The following is a 12,942-nucleotide window of genomic DNA, read 5'->3' as shown; positions in this document are numbered from 1 at the left end:
CAAAAAAAGGTCTATATTTACAAAATAAAGAAGGAAGAAAGCCCAGAAGGAATAGGAGGACAATGAGGGAGGAGGGCCTCAGGAGTCACTATAGTAACCAATTCGAAAGGGAATATTGACCAATCAGAGGGGATATCAGGACACAGGAACTACAGCCTTTATAAACTATGGAAACAGGAAGTAGGTGGGACCCTTTCCCCCTCCCCACGTGGGAGTCTGTACTTGTTCCTTAATAAATTTCTACCTTTGCTATAAAAAAAAGTAAATAAAATAAAATTCTAATAAAATTATTGTTCTAATAAAATATTTAACTATAATTAGGTACATAAATAATTAATATCACTGAATGATTACTAATGTGAAATAATCAGAATTCTAATTTAATATTTAGTAAATTAGAAATATTAAAATGAAAATATTCATTTTAGTTATAATTCATCTTCAATTTTATTATTTCTTTTAGCTGCTTTATATAGATTTGCATTATTCCCAAAAATTTTTCTCTCAATATGGTGTCCCTCAAAAAATGTATACACACTTTAACAGTTGATAGCTCAATTTTGAAAATGAAATATATTTTAATAAACACTGCCTTTAGAATTATTCAAAGTGTGTGTATATATTTTGGGGGATATTATTACTTTAACTGACTTACCCTTTCCAATATAATTTTTACTACTGTTCAGTTACACTTGTTCATTTCATCTTTTGCATGCCAGTGTGTGCTAGGTATTACAGAAGATTAAAAATGAGCAAAGATATTAAAGAGGATACAAAAATGAGCAAAGGTGTTATACAGGATACAAAGATGATGCTAAACAGTTACACTCTGGTAAAAGACAGAAGTGATATAAAAAATCTGCAATAGTGAAGAAGACATCAAAAAGGTACCAAAATAATTGTGCACATTCAGAATTCTTGTGCATTTGGATTCTGAGTCAGGACATCTTGGAAAGCTTTTGTAAAGATGGCAGACTCTAAAGTAAGTCTTACAAGGAAGAATAAAGTTTTGACAATCAGAAAAGAAGGTGGGAGCCTGCTGAGTCAGTTCCAAGTTCTTTCCAAAGGTGGAAGAAAAAGAGAACAAACACTTCAGGGAATCTCAAGTTATGTTTCAGCTACACAAAACTTGCCTAAGAAACAAGACTGACTTTGAAAGAGACTAGGGAGCCAGACTAAGTCTCCATACTTACTTCTATAAGCAACAGGGATCCAAGAAAGGTTCTGAACAAGAGGATGACAATGACAGGATTGAAGTTGTGTGATTTAGAAAGAAAACAGCTGGTAATGAATGGATTGGCACAAAGAAATACTAGTGGCATTAAGTGTTACATAAACGCTATTGTAGTAATCCAGGAATTAGAAATTTAGAACTCAAACTAGAAAAACAGCTGCTGGAATAGGAAAGAGAGGGAAGATTCAAGAGGAACTTACAAAATGTAGACCTCAAAATTTGAAATTAAGTTGAGAGAGAAAGTAATTGTGAGGAAATAAAAGATAATTGGTATTTAAGCCTGGGTGATGTGGACGAAAGGGGCTGACCTGACAAGCTCAGGGGAGGCCTGCATGACAGTCTTGCAAACTCAAAGACCTAAAGTAACCACAAAGGATGGTCTGAAATTAAACTTTAACTAAACGCAGTTATGGTGGGCAGTTACATCCTAGGCCAGTATCTTCCCTGACAAAGATCAACTTAGATCTTTACTGAACCCATTTGCCTTTTGCCTCTAAGATAACATCTGTGAGATGTCTGGGTAACTTGTAACTTCCCTTTTTCTGGAGCCCCTGGGGCACAACCAGATGTGCTGGGCGCCAGGACAGATACCACAAATTCCTTCATTATCATGTTAATTGTTCTTGCACTCACCTAAGTATGTGTCCATCATTTTACTTTTTATCCAATCCCAGGGGTTTCCCACCGCTTTGCTTTATCCCACCTCCTTAATCCATCACCAATGAATTTCATGTAACCCACCTATGTCCCTCCTTTGATGGCAATGTATAAATACAAATGTAACCCGCCATTCTCCGGAGCTTTATCTCAACTCGTTTCCTGGCCTAAGTCCACAGTTAGGCTCAAATAAACTCAAAAATTCTTTACAGGTTTCAATGTGTTTTTTTTTACGTTAACAGTGAATAATAAACGTTAACAAAAATAGGGGTTTAAGGAGGTTCTACTTATCAGGGAAGATAGTGTTAGGCAGACATGAGTAGAGCAAGGATGATGGGCCAGGTATAGAAACTCACCAGGGCAGAAAGCCCGGATGCCTAGCAAGGGGCAAAACTGGGAAAACAAGAACCTTGTCCCCAGGGTAACCGATACTCCCTTAGCATATCACCAGGTATGCAGTTTAGAACCCCTGACCTTTCCTCTCTAAGATAACATCCAGGCCTCAGTCATATTTCAGCTCCAGGCCCAGAAAAACAGCAAACAAGACAAGTGGTGCTGCCATGTCTGCCCCTGGCCTGGTTACATTGACTAATGATCCCCTGCCCTGGCACCGACCAATCAGTGGAGACCACAACCCAGAAAGAGCACACCTGGAAAACTGATGAATATTCTATGGAGATACTCCCCTGAGACCTCCCCTAAGATTTCCACCTGCAAGAGAGAGAGAGAAATTCGCTCAAGACAAAGAACCCAGCATGTACTCTCCCTCCCAGGAGCATGCCCTTGCCATTCCCGTTCCCCCCTCCTTTCCCCCTCAGGAACATATACCCTAACCTCTGAGGGACCCCATGAGACTTGAAACCAGGAGAGAAATGGGCAGAGGCAACTCATCCAGGGCTAATCCCCTGAACCTGTCTCCAAGGCCCCCTTCCCTCTGACTTAGTGCCAAAGCAGCCCAGCCTAGCTTTCCTGTTGCTTCTTCTATGCCCTTCCTTGTTTTGAGGAGGAAACTGGTCTTGCAAGGCATGTCAGGCCATAAAAACTGTGAACAATGCACTGCCCTGTGTGTGTGTGGCTGGGGGGGGGGGGGGGGGGGGGTGGTGGTGGTTGTTATCGCTGGCCCCAGGACAGATCACTGGTATGGCCTAGGGACCCCAACACCTGGGGGCCTTCCTGTAAGCCCACAAAAGGGTGTGGAACCATATCGGCAAGACAAAGACCCCAGAAGGTTATAAAAAGTGAAGCCCTCTGCATGTTTCTTCACTCTGATTTGGAAATTATTCCCGGAGTCCACTAGTGTTAATAAACGGGGTCCCTCCCTTTCTCTAGGAAGCGTGCTTGGTATTTCTTTGGTCTTCTGCAACATTTGGTTTCCTGAACTGGGAAGATAACTGCGTTTGGCTCTTGCCTCCGGTGAGTGGACGGGGTTTGGGACCTGGGGGCCCGGAACAGGCCTCCGGAAGTCACGCACTGCTGATTATTGAATGGCGGGGGCGGGGGGGGGGGGCGATTTCAGGCGCTCCTGGACCTCAGGACCCAGCCAGCACCTGGAGAAAGTGGACGGACACCTCTGGACCTGTCGACAGAATTGGTAAGGTAGGGGCCCCAGTCAGTCAGGCCCACTCCAAGTGAGTGGAAGGGGGAGCTTAGCTTGATCACCTCTCAGGAAGTCATAGGACTTCATCAGGTAAATCAGGAATCAGGACTCCAGAGTTGAGTGAATTCAAATTCGATTAAGGAATTATGGGTTCACTCTTCTGTTTGTTTGTGTGTGGGACTAGCCAATTTGCTACCGAGAAGGGGGGCTGGACACAGTCTTAACTCACCGAGACATCGGTCAAGAATTCTGTTCTGGGGCATGGGTGCCAGGAGTGCCCCCATGCCCATCTAGGGAGTTGGGCATTATCTGCTCAGCTCCAGTCTAGGCTAGTCTACTGAGAGAGTGTGAGTACGGATGTTTGTCTGTCTTGGCATAATTATCTGCTGATTAACTGGTCTGTGTGAAAGCAAAAGCTACTTTGATTTTCTGTTTGCTCATCTGGTTAAAATGTTTGATTTACTGAAGGCTGAACCTGTGATGGTCTGCAAAAGTCTCAAGCAGCACTGTTGAGTTAGTTTTCTCAGAGACGTTTGCTCTCTATCATGGAGGGATAGTTGATAAAAATTTCTGTCTATGTTTGTGTACTAGGGGTTTTGTTCCTGCACTCAAATTTTGCTGTGTTAGGTTGAAATTTTGCTGTGTTAGGTTGCTGTGATTTTGCTGTAAAATCAGAGCCACCTGAAGCCACCTGAAATTTTGGAGTTCTGGGGTATATTTAAAGGTATTTGCAGCTTTCCTTGTCTCTTTTGGCTGGCTGGGACTTTCAGGGGCAGGGCTCACAGCTCCGCAGGGTGGAGAGATTTTACCCTCCCTGCCCCTGCTTGTGCTGATTAAGGATCTTTTCTTTAAGGAGACCCTCCAGGCTTTTAGTAAATTTCCCTGCACCCTTGTCTGTGTCTCGCCACCAATCATCATGGGGTTGGGACAAAGTAAACCCACTGTTCTCAATTGCATGTTGGAAAAATTTGAAAAGGGTTTTATTGAGGACTATGGTATTAAAATGAACCCCAAAACACTGAGGAAATTCTGTGAATTAGAATGGCCAGCCTTTGGGGTCAGCTGGCCCCTGGAAGGCTCTTTAGATGTAGGACTGGTCAGGGTGGTCTGGAATGTAGTCACAACAGACCCTGGACACCCAGATCAGTTCCCTTACATAGACAGCTGGTTAGAAATTGCTCAAACCTTGCCACCTTGGGTCCGGCTCTGTAAGGTTTTAGTAGTAGGAGAAAAGAAACAGGTCTCTCAGAGGGGAACCCAACCCCTTGTTCTGCCAGGATCCCCTGAGGAAATCCCGCTCGTTTTACCATCTCCATATGTGCCACAGGCAGCACCAAGTGCTTCCCCAGCTGATCTAAAAGGTCCAAAAACACTGCGCCCCCTCCCATTTCTCCTCAACTAGGCTCTCCAGAGCCAGTTGGGCGGCGCTTGCATTTAGCCGATCAAGGGCCCAGTCCACAACCAGCACATCAGATGCCTCTAAGGGAGATTTGGGGTGCCAAAGTATTTGGCGAAGATGGGACCCATCTGGCAGGAGGGAGGGCCAGTCTATTACTATCAGCCCTTTACCACCAGTGACATCTTGAATTGGAAACATCACACCCCAGCTTATTCTGAAAAACCTCAGGCCATGGTAGACCTCCTAGAAACCATTTTCCAGACCCAGAAGCCCACCTGGGTGGACTGCAAGCAGCTCCTTTTCACATTCTTTAACACTGAGGAGCGCATGAGAGTAGTCACAGAGGATCGGAAGTGGCTCCAGACCCAGGCCCCGGCAGGAATATTAGATACAGACAGATGGGTCAGGAAGGCCTTCCCAGATGAGGAACCTGATTGGAACCCGAACTCAGAAGAATGAAGGACTGGGCTAGAAAGATATCGGCTGGCCTTCCTCCAGGGGGTCAGGGCCGGAGCCAAGAAGCCCACCAACATGGCTAAAATCTCTGAGGTTTTTCCAGAAGCCTGATGAAAGTCCAGCAGCTTTCTATGGGAGACTATGTGAGGCATACCGGATCTACACCCTCTTTAGACCTGAGGCCCCAGAAAATCAAATCATGGTAAATGCCATTTTTGTAGGCCAAGCCCAGCCTGGCATCAGGAGAAAATTACAGAAGCTGGAAGGGTTTGCAGGAAAGAATGCTACTGAACTGCTAGAGATAGCTAACAAAGGTTTTATCAATTGAGACAGTGCAGCAAGGAAGGAGGAAGAAAAGAGAATACAAAGAAGGGCCAATATAATAGCAGGGGCTTTTAGAGGCTCAGGCTCCCAGACAGATCAGCAAGGATACAGACCAGGGGGAAAAGGAAGAGTGAGCCTGAGATGAGACCAGTGTGCCTATTGTAAGGAAACAGGACACTGTAAGAATGAATGTCCCAAACGACAAAGTAAAAAGTCTGGGCCCCCTTTTCCGCCCAGTTGCTATCAGCCAGAGCCACCTGAAGCAGATCTCATTGGGCTAGCAATGGCTGATTCTGGCTAGGACAGACTGGGCTCACTTCAGCTAGGCCCATGGTCAGAATGAAAATTGGGGGCCAGACTGTGAACTATATGGTTGATACGGGAGCTGAGCACTCAGTAGTCACTCAGAAAGTAGCGCCTTTCTCAGGAAAGGAGGCCACCATTATTGGAGCTACTGGGAACCAGACCCTTAGACCATTCTGCTGCCCTCGCCGATGCCAACTTGGCAGTCATCAAGTAATTCACGAATTCCTGTTCTTGCCAGCCTGTCCAGTGCCTCTAATGGGTAGAGACCTTTTAGCCAAAATGGGGGCAGAAATCACTTTTACTCCAGATGGCTCAGCACAGCTTTGCCTAGGTGAGGAGACCTCCCCAATGATTCTGTCCTTAGCAGTGCTGAGGGAGGAAGAGTGGAGACTTTATACCCCCCTCCCCCGCCCCGTCCTCCCCCTCAGACAAAGGCCTCACCATTAGAACCTGAATTAGAGAAGGAATTCCCGCTGGTCTGGGCAGAAGGGAATCCTCCAGGCCTGGCTAAGGACCACACCCTGGTGTTAATTGAGTTAAAGCCTGGGACACAGCCTGTTAAAATCCGCCAATATCCAATTCCAAGGGAAGCACGCCTAGGAATCCAGGTCCACTTATACCAGCTGTTTCAGTGGGAACTTGTTAAACGATGCAGGTCTCCATGGAACACAACTCTCTTGCCTGTCAAAAAGCCTGGATTACCGCCCGGTGCAGGATCTACAGGCTGTTATAACCCTGCATTCAGCATTGCCGAACCCCTTACACTCTTCTGGGACTCATTCCATCAGAGGCGGAATGGTTTACATGCCTAGATCTGAAATATGCCTTTTTCTATCTTCGATTAGCGACTTCCAGTCAGCCTCTCTTCGCTTTCGAATGGGAAAACCCAACTACAGGGGCCAAGGAGCAGTTCACCTGGACCAGACTGCCACAGGGGTTCAAGAACTCCCCTAATCTCTTTAGTGGAGCACCAGCATCTGATCTAAGTTCCCAGGACACGACTTGGGGTGTGTTCTACTCCAGTATGTAGATGACCTCCTACTGGCCAGCTCCACACGAGCTCAGTGCTGGGAGGGAACACAAGCCCTTCTGAGACTACTAACTGAAACAGGTTATCGGGTGTCTAAGAAAAAGGCACAGATTTGTCAGAAAGAAGTCAAGCATCTAGGCTTCCGGATCACCCACGGGAAATGAAGGCTAGGGACTGAAAGGAAGCAGGCAGTATGTGCCATCCCAGTCCCTAGCACAGGGTGGCAGATTCGGGAATTCCTGGGAGCAGCAGGATTCTGTCGAATTTGGATCCCAGGGTTTTCAGACCTAGCCAAGCCTCTCTATAAAGCTTTAAGAGGAGAAGAGAAGGCATCCATCGACTGGAGTCCTGAATAGGAGAAAGCCTTCGTTACCATAAAGGCAAAGCTCACTGAGGCCCCGGCACTAGGGCTACCAGATGTGACGTGAGACTTTAATCTTTTTGTTCACGAGAACAGCGGGATAGACCTAGGAGTTCTAAACCAGGAGATTGGACCCTGGCAAAGACCAGTAGCCTATCTCTCCAAGCGGATTGACCCAGTTGCCTCCGTGTGGCCCCCGTGCCTCAGGGCCCTTGCAGCCAGGGCATTATTAGTCAAGGAAGCGAATAAGCTTACCTTAGGACAAAACTTAAAGGTAAAAGAACCTCATGATGTTGTCACCCTGATGGAAGTAAGGGGTCAGCACTGGCTGACTCATGCTCAAATGACTCAGTATCAAGGGCTGTTATGTGAGAATCCGCAGGTACGATTAGAAGCAGTGAGAACACTTAATTCTGCCACCTTTCTACCCATCGCTGAGGGGGTCCCTGAGCATGATTGCCTGGAAGTCCTAGAGGAGGTTTATTCCAGCTGTCCAGACCTAAGGGATAGGCCCCTGCAAAATGCGGACTTGGTATTGTTCACAGACGGCAGCAGCTTCTTCGATGAAGGAAAAAGACAAACTGGATATGCAGTAGTATCAAACTTTGAGACAATTGCAGCACAGGCCCTGCCTGAAGGATGGTCAGCTCAGAGGGCAGAACTTTTGGCCCTAGTAAGAGCCCTAGAACTCAGTAAGAATAAGCGTGCCAACATCTACACTGACTCGCGCTATGCCTTTGCTACCCTGCATGTCCATGGGGCCATATATAACATAAGGAAAGGGGGCTCTTGACAGCAGGAGGAAAAGGAATAAAAAATCAGAATGAGATTTTAAAGTTACTAGAAGCAGTCTGGGAGCCTAAGGAAATAGCAGTCATCCATTGCAAAGGTCACCAGAAAGGGAAGACTCAGTGTCAGAAGGAAACCAGCGTGCTGACGCCGCAGCCAGGCTGGCTGCTGAAGAACAAGCAGCACCGGCACGGATCATGTTGGCCCCCGAATTACCTGAACCTCCAAAATACACTCCTCAGGAAGAGAAATGGGCCCAGAAAGAAGGGGGCAAGAGAACAATGGAAGACTGGTGGATACTCCCAGATCATAAGTCTGTGTCCCAGAACAGTTAGCCCATAAGGTAGTCCTCCAGCAGCAAGAATTCACTCATTTAGGGAAGACTGCCCTAGAAGCTTTGTTAGGCAGGTACTACCTACTTGCCTGTCTACCCTCCTTGTGTGTCTCAGTCTCTCAGCGTTGCCTCCTCTGTGCGCAGAACAATGCTAAACAGGGTCCTGTGGGACCGAAAGGAGTTCAGCGCTGTGGGCAAGTTCCTTTTGAGGACTTACAAGTAGATTTTACAGAAATAGGGCCTAGCAGAGGGAATAAATACCTGCTAGTCTTTGTTTGCACCTTTTCAGGTTGGGTCGAGGCATATCCCACTCGTACTGAAAAGGCAAGAGAAGTCACTAAGGCATTGCTGAAGGATATAATTTCACGGTATGGAATGCCTCTGACCATAGGGTGCGATAATGGCCCAGCTTTTGTAGCAGAAATAGTACAACAGGTAGCCAAGGCTTTAGGAATTAAATGGAATCTACATACAGCTTACAGGCCTCAGAGTTCAGGGAAAGTGGAGAACATGAACCAGATGCTAAAGCAGGCTATGGCTAAGCTATGCCAAGAGACAACCTTATCTTGGACAGATATCTTGCCTCTTGTACTCCTGTGGGTACGCTGTGCCCCAAGGGCCAGGGTAGGTTTCTCTCCCTTTGAAATTCTACATGGTAGACCCCTCCCTTAATTTGGCCAAAGGGAGATTTGAGGGAAATAGGGAACTTAGAAATCCAGAAACAACTACAAGGACTTGGAAAAACTGTCTTTGAGGTCCACAGTTGGGTTATTGACCAACTACCCATCTCTCTAGGAACAGCTGTACATCCTTATAAACCAGGAGACCAGGTTTGGGTAAAGGATTGGAAAAAGGAGCCCCTCAAGCCTACCTGGAAGGGACCCTATCCAGTCATATTAACCACCCCCACAGCCCTTAAGGTTGCAGGACTAAACACCTGGATCCACCACTCCCGGGTGAAGGCAGCCCACCAGCCAAGTGACATCCAGTCTGAGTGGAAGGTGACCTCTGACCAAAAACACCCCCTGCGGATCACCCTCAAGAAGACAGTAGACCTGGCCGAGCAACCTGTTCATGAATTCAGATAACACCCTGCTGAATTCTCCCTAACACTAATCTTTCTTTCTTATCTCCTCCTAATGTAACATGCTCTAGTATTTCTGGATAATCACTGGTTTTATCTAATAATTCTTATTTTGTCTTTTTATGAGTGCCAGCGGAATCCGAGACTGGTACCAGGAGGAGAACTCATCTGCTCTTGCTGGGACACAGAAGCACCATAAAATTACTAGTAGCTCCCCACACAGCAAGGAAACAAAGGCCTTATCATAAATTTTTGGATTACACCTTGTCATGCCATCATTTGCTCCTTGCTTAGAAACTTGCTACCCAAATATGCTAGACCGGGTAGTCCACAAGAAAACCCAATCAAGCCAGATTTTTGTTAGCTATACTTATCAGCCTACGGCATGTTACGACTCTACTACCAAATGCGCGCAGGGTGGGGGGAATTGTATTGGATGGAGAAAAAAAAATAGGACCTGTCATGGCCAATGTGCAGCTAACTAATGTTGCTCCTATTTGTTTCAGCACTATGCAGGGCCAACATTAACAGGTCACCTCCCAGATGAACTATGCAACTCTACCCCCAAGGCTGAAAACACCACCTACCCCTGGTGCCCCCTGCAGGAACATTCTACGCATGTGGGACCACTGCTTACCTCTACCTGCCTGCAAACTGGACGGGAATGCTTTTAAACTTCAGATGGTCCTACAAACCAGAAGAACTCCCTACAAACCCCTCTGAGAGGAAAGAAGCGGGATGCTAACCCCTTGGTCATCATCCCTTCCAGCAGGAAGTAGCTAAGAGCAGTCGTCATCCCTGTTCACCATAACATCCCGTGGCCTTTGCTCCACAAGGCTAAAAGAAGCTTGTGGGACAAGGGGGGGGAAGGGATGAGGAGGAAACTGGTCTTGCAAGGCATGTCAGGTCATGAAAACTTTGAACAATGCACTGCCCTGGGGGGCGGGAGGGTCGTTATCGCTGGCCCCAGGACAGATCATTGGATATGGCCTGGGGACCCCCAACACCTGGGGGCCTTCCTGTAAGCCCACAAAAGGGGGCGGAACCATATCTGCAAGACGAAGACCCCAGAAGGTTATAAACAGTGAAGCCCTCTGCTTGTTTCTTCACTCTGATTTGGAAATTATTCCCGGAGTCCACTAGTGTTAATAAACGGGGTCCCTCCCTTTCTCTAGGAAGTGTGCTTGGTATTTCTTTGGTCTTCTGCAACAGTTTCACTGTCCTAAGTGTATTTTTGCTGCTATCATGGAACCAATACCCCTTTGACTCAGTACTACGTAGCCTTTCCCTTTGGATTGAAGTATGGTAGCAACCATACTTAGGTTAAAACTGCGGTTTGAATTTTAACCCTGCTATTCTGGCTTCTGCATGCACTTACTTGCTTAAACAATAGGGTAGCTACCTCAGCTTCCAGACTGAGACCTGGAAACTCACAAAGGTAATTTTCCTGTGCCTGTGGACCAGAACTACTGGAGATTGATTCTCACTGACTCAGTAGCTCCAGGAGTAGAAACTGTAGATAACCTTTAGAGATTACTAACTCTGCTTGTTTCTGCTTCTGTAAAAATTGCTTTTGCAAGATAGGGCCACATTCCAATGTCCAGCAGGATGTGGCTGGGAACTCCCTTGCAGGCTGTTCCCAGCATTTAGAATTTAGAATTTAGAACAAAGGAAAATTTTTGTGGTTTGGGCCTTTAAAAAGACTGCCTACACCTGAAACGGCATGGTGGTGAGTGTGGACTCCACCTGCATGTGGTGCTCTCGTGGCCATCCTGGCCAGCTCAATAAATCTTTGCCTGCTTTTTTTAATCAATCAGCAGCCTCCGGTGGTCTTATTTTTGACTCCAGGGTTGGACCCCACAACAGGATATTCCCATCCCGCATCACTTTTTCCTTAAGTAAATTCAATTTTTCTTTATTCACCATCTGAGATAGCTATTTAGCCTGCCCACATAACAACGACTTTAATCTTTCAGATAGGATTAGCTAGAAAAAAATGGAGACAAAGATATACTAAATCATATCCCTCCACCTTGTGAGAATGCCGGAAGAAGATGGCAGTCAGCAGACACCAAATCTGCCAGTGTCTTGATCTTGGACTTTCCAGCCTTCAGAACTGTGAGAAATAAATATTTATTGTTTCAGCCACCCAATCTATAGTATTTTTTTAAATCCTCACAGAAGGACATGCTTAAAAAGAGGAAGGGATTCAGAAAGAGATAAACATTGATGTGAGAGAGAAACATTGATCAGTTGCCTTCCTCATGCACCCCAACTGCAGATCAAACCACAGTCCAGGTATATGCCCATATCAGTGAAGCAGGAATTTTGGGGGCACATAGGCAGGCTTAGGGATTTTTTAGAATTGGGGTCCATGGAAAGGCTGCAGACTGGGAGAAGGTACATTTCCATAACACAAGGAAGCCAGGTGCAGTTACATTTCCATAAGACAAGGAGGCAGCAACAGGTATATTTACGTAAGACAAGGGAACTGGAAGTAGCCAAGAAACATCCATATTTACAAAAGAGAAGAAAGCCCAAAGGGAATAGGAAAACAATAAGGGAGGAGGGCAGGGAGAATCTCACATGTCTCACGTGAGGTTCAATCTTTGAACCCAGGAGTTCCTATAGTAACCAGCCTAAGGGAATAGTGACCAATCAGAGGGGATATCAAGGCACCAGGATCTGCAGCCTTTATAAGCCATAAGGATAGGGAACCCAGTGGGACTCTTCCCCCTCCCCATGTGGGAGTCCATTCTGTGGGAGTCTTCCCCCTCCCTACATGGGAGTCAGTTCTGTGCGACTCTTCCCTCTCCCTATGTGGGAGTATGTACTTGTTCTTTAATAAATCTCCATCTTTGCTATACCACTTTCTGTCCATGGATTCATTCTTTGATTCCGGAGGACAAAGAATCTGGGTTCCAGTCCAAAAAGTTCGGTATCATCAGGAATTGAACTGGCAACCTTTCCGTGCACAGGATGATGCTCAACCAACTGAGCCACTCCACCAGACAGTGCTATTTTTGTTATAGCGGCCTGTAGAAACTACTGTAATGCCCCTCCATCCTTTGTCATACCTTGAATAAGCTCAAGGTTATAAATGACCCACTTACTATTATAGTGGGAAACTAAAACCTGGCCACAAAACAATGGAAAACTGGCAGGTGGCCTTAAAAAAGAAGATATACTAAATCATGAACCAAAAACTAAAAATATCATGCTCATATATGTAAAAGAAGCATTTTTTTTTGAAAAGCACAGTAAAGGGCTTCTTTGAGTACTTGCCACTAAACATGTCAGTTGTTTAATCCTTTTATCAATATGTTGAAAACATTAAATCTAATTTCATCATACCATTATTTTAGTGTTTA

The 12,942-nt window shown here is 45.9% G+C and overlaps 1 protein-coding gene and 1 long non-coding RNA gene across 2 annotated transcripts in view; one reads left to right on the top strand and one right to left on the bottom strand.

The window, feature by feature from the left end:
* SYCP2 (synaptonemal complex protein 2) overlaps window positions 1-12,942 on the bottom strand; it is a gene marked incomplete at its 3' end in the record, with an annotated part of 87,912 nt that overhangs the window by 30,114 nt on the left and 44,856 nt on the right. The window lies entirely within an intron of this gene.
* LOC307107728 lies at window positions 3,003-11,365 on the top strand. The gene is made up of 4 exons (XR_013814249.1): window positions 3,003-3,119; window positions 3,221-3,304; window positions 3,408-3,482; window positions 10,078-11,365. It is a non-coding gene; the product is annotated as an uncharacterized lncRNA (long non-coding RNA).

This window comes from Cnephaeus nilssonii (genome assembly GCF_951640355.1).
Source record: "Cnephaeus nilssonii genome assembly, chromosome: 11".
Classification (NCBI taxonomy): Eukaryota; Metazoa; Chordata; class Mammalia; order Chiroptera; family Vespertilionidae; genus Cnephaeus; species Cnephaeus nilssonii.
Note: the sequence above shows the minus strand (reverse complement) of the source record. Positions and strands in the feature narration are given on the sequence as shown.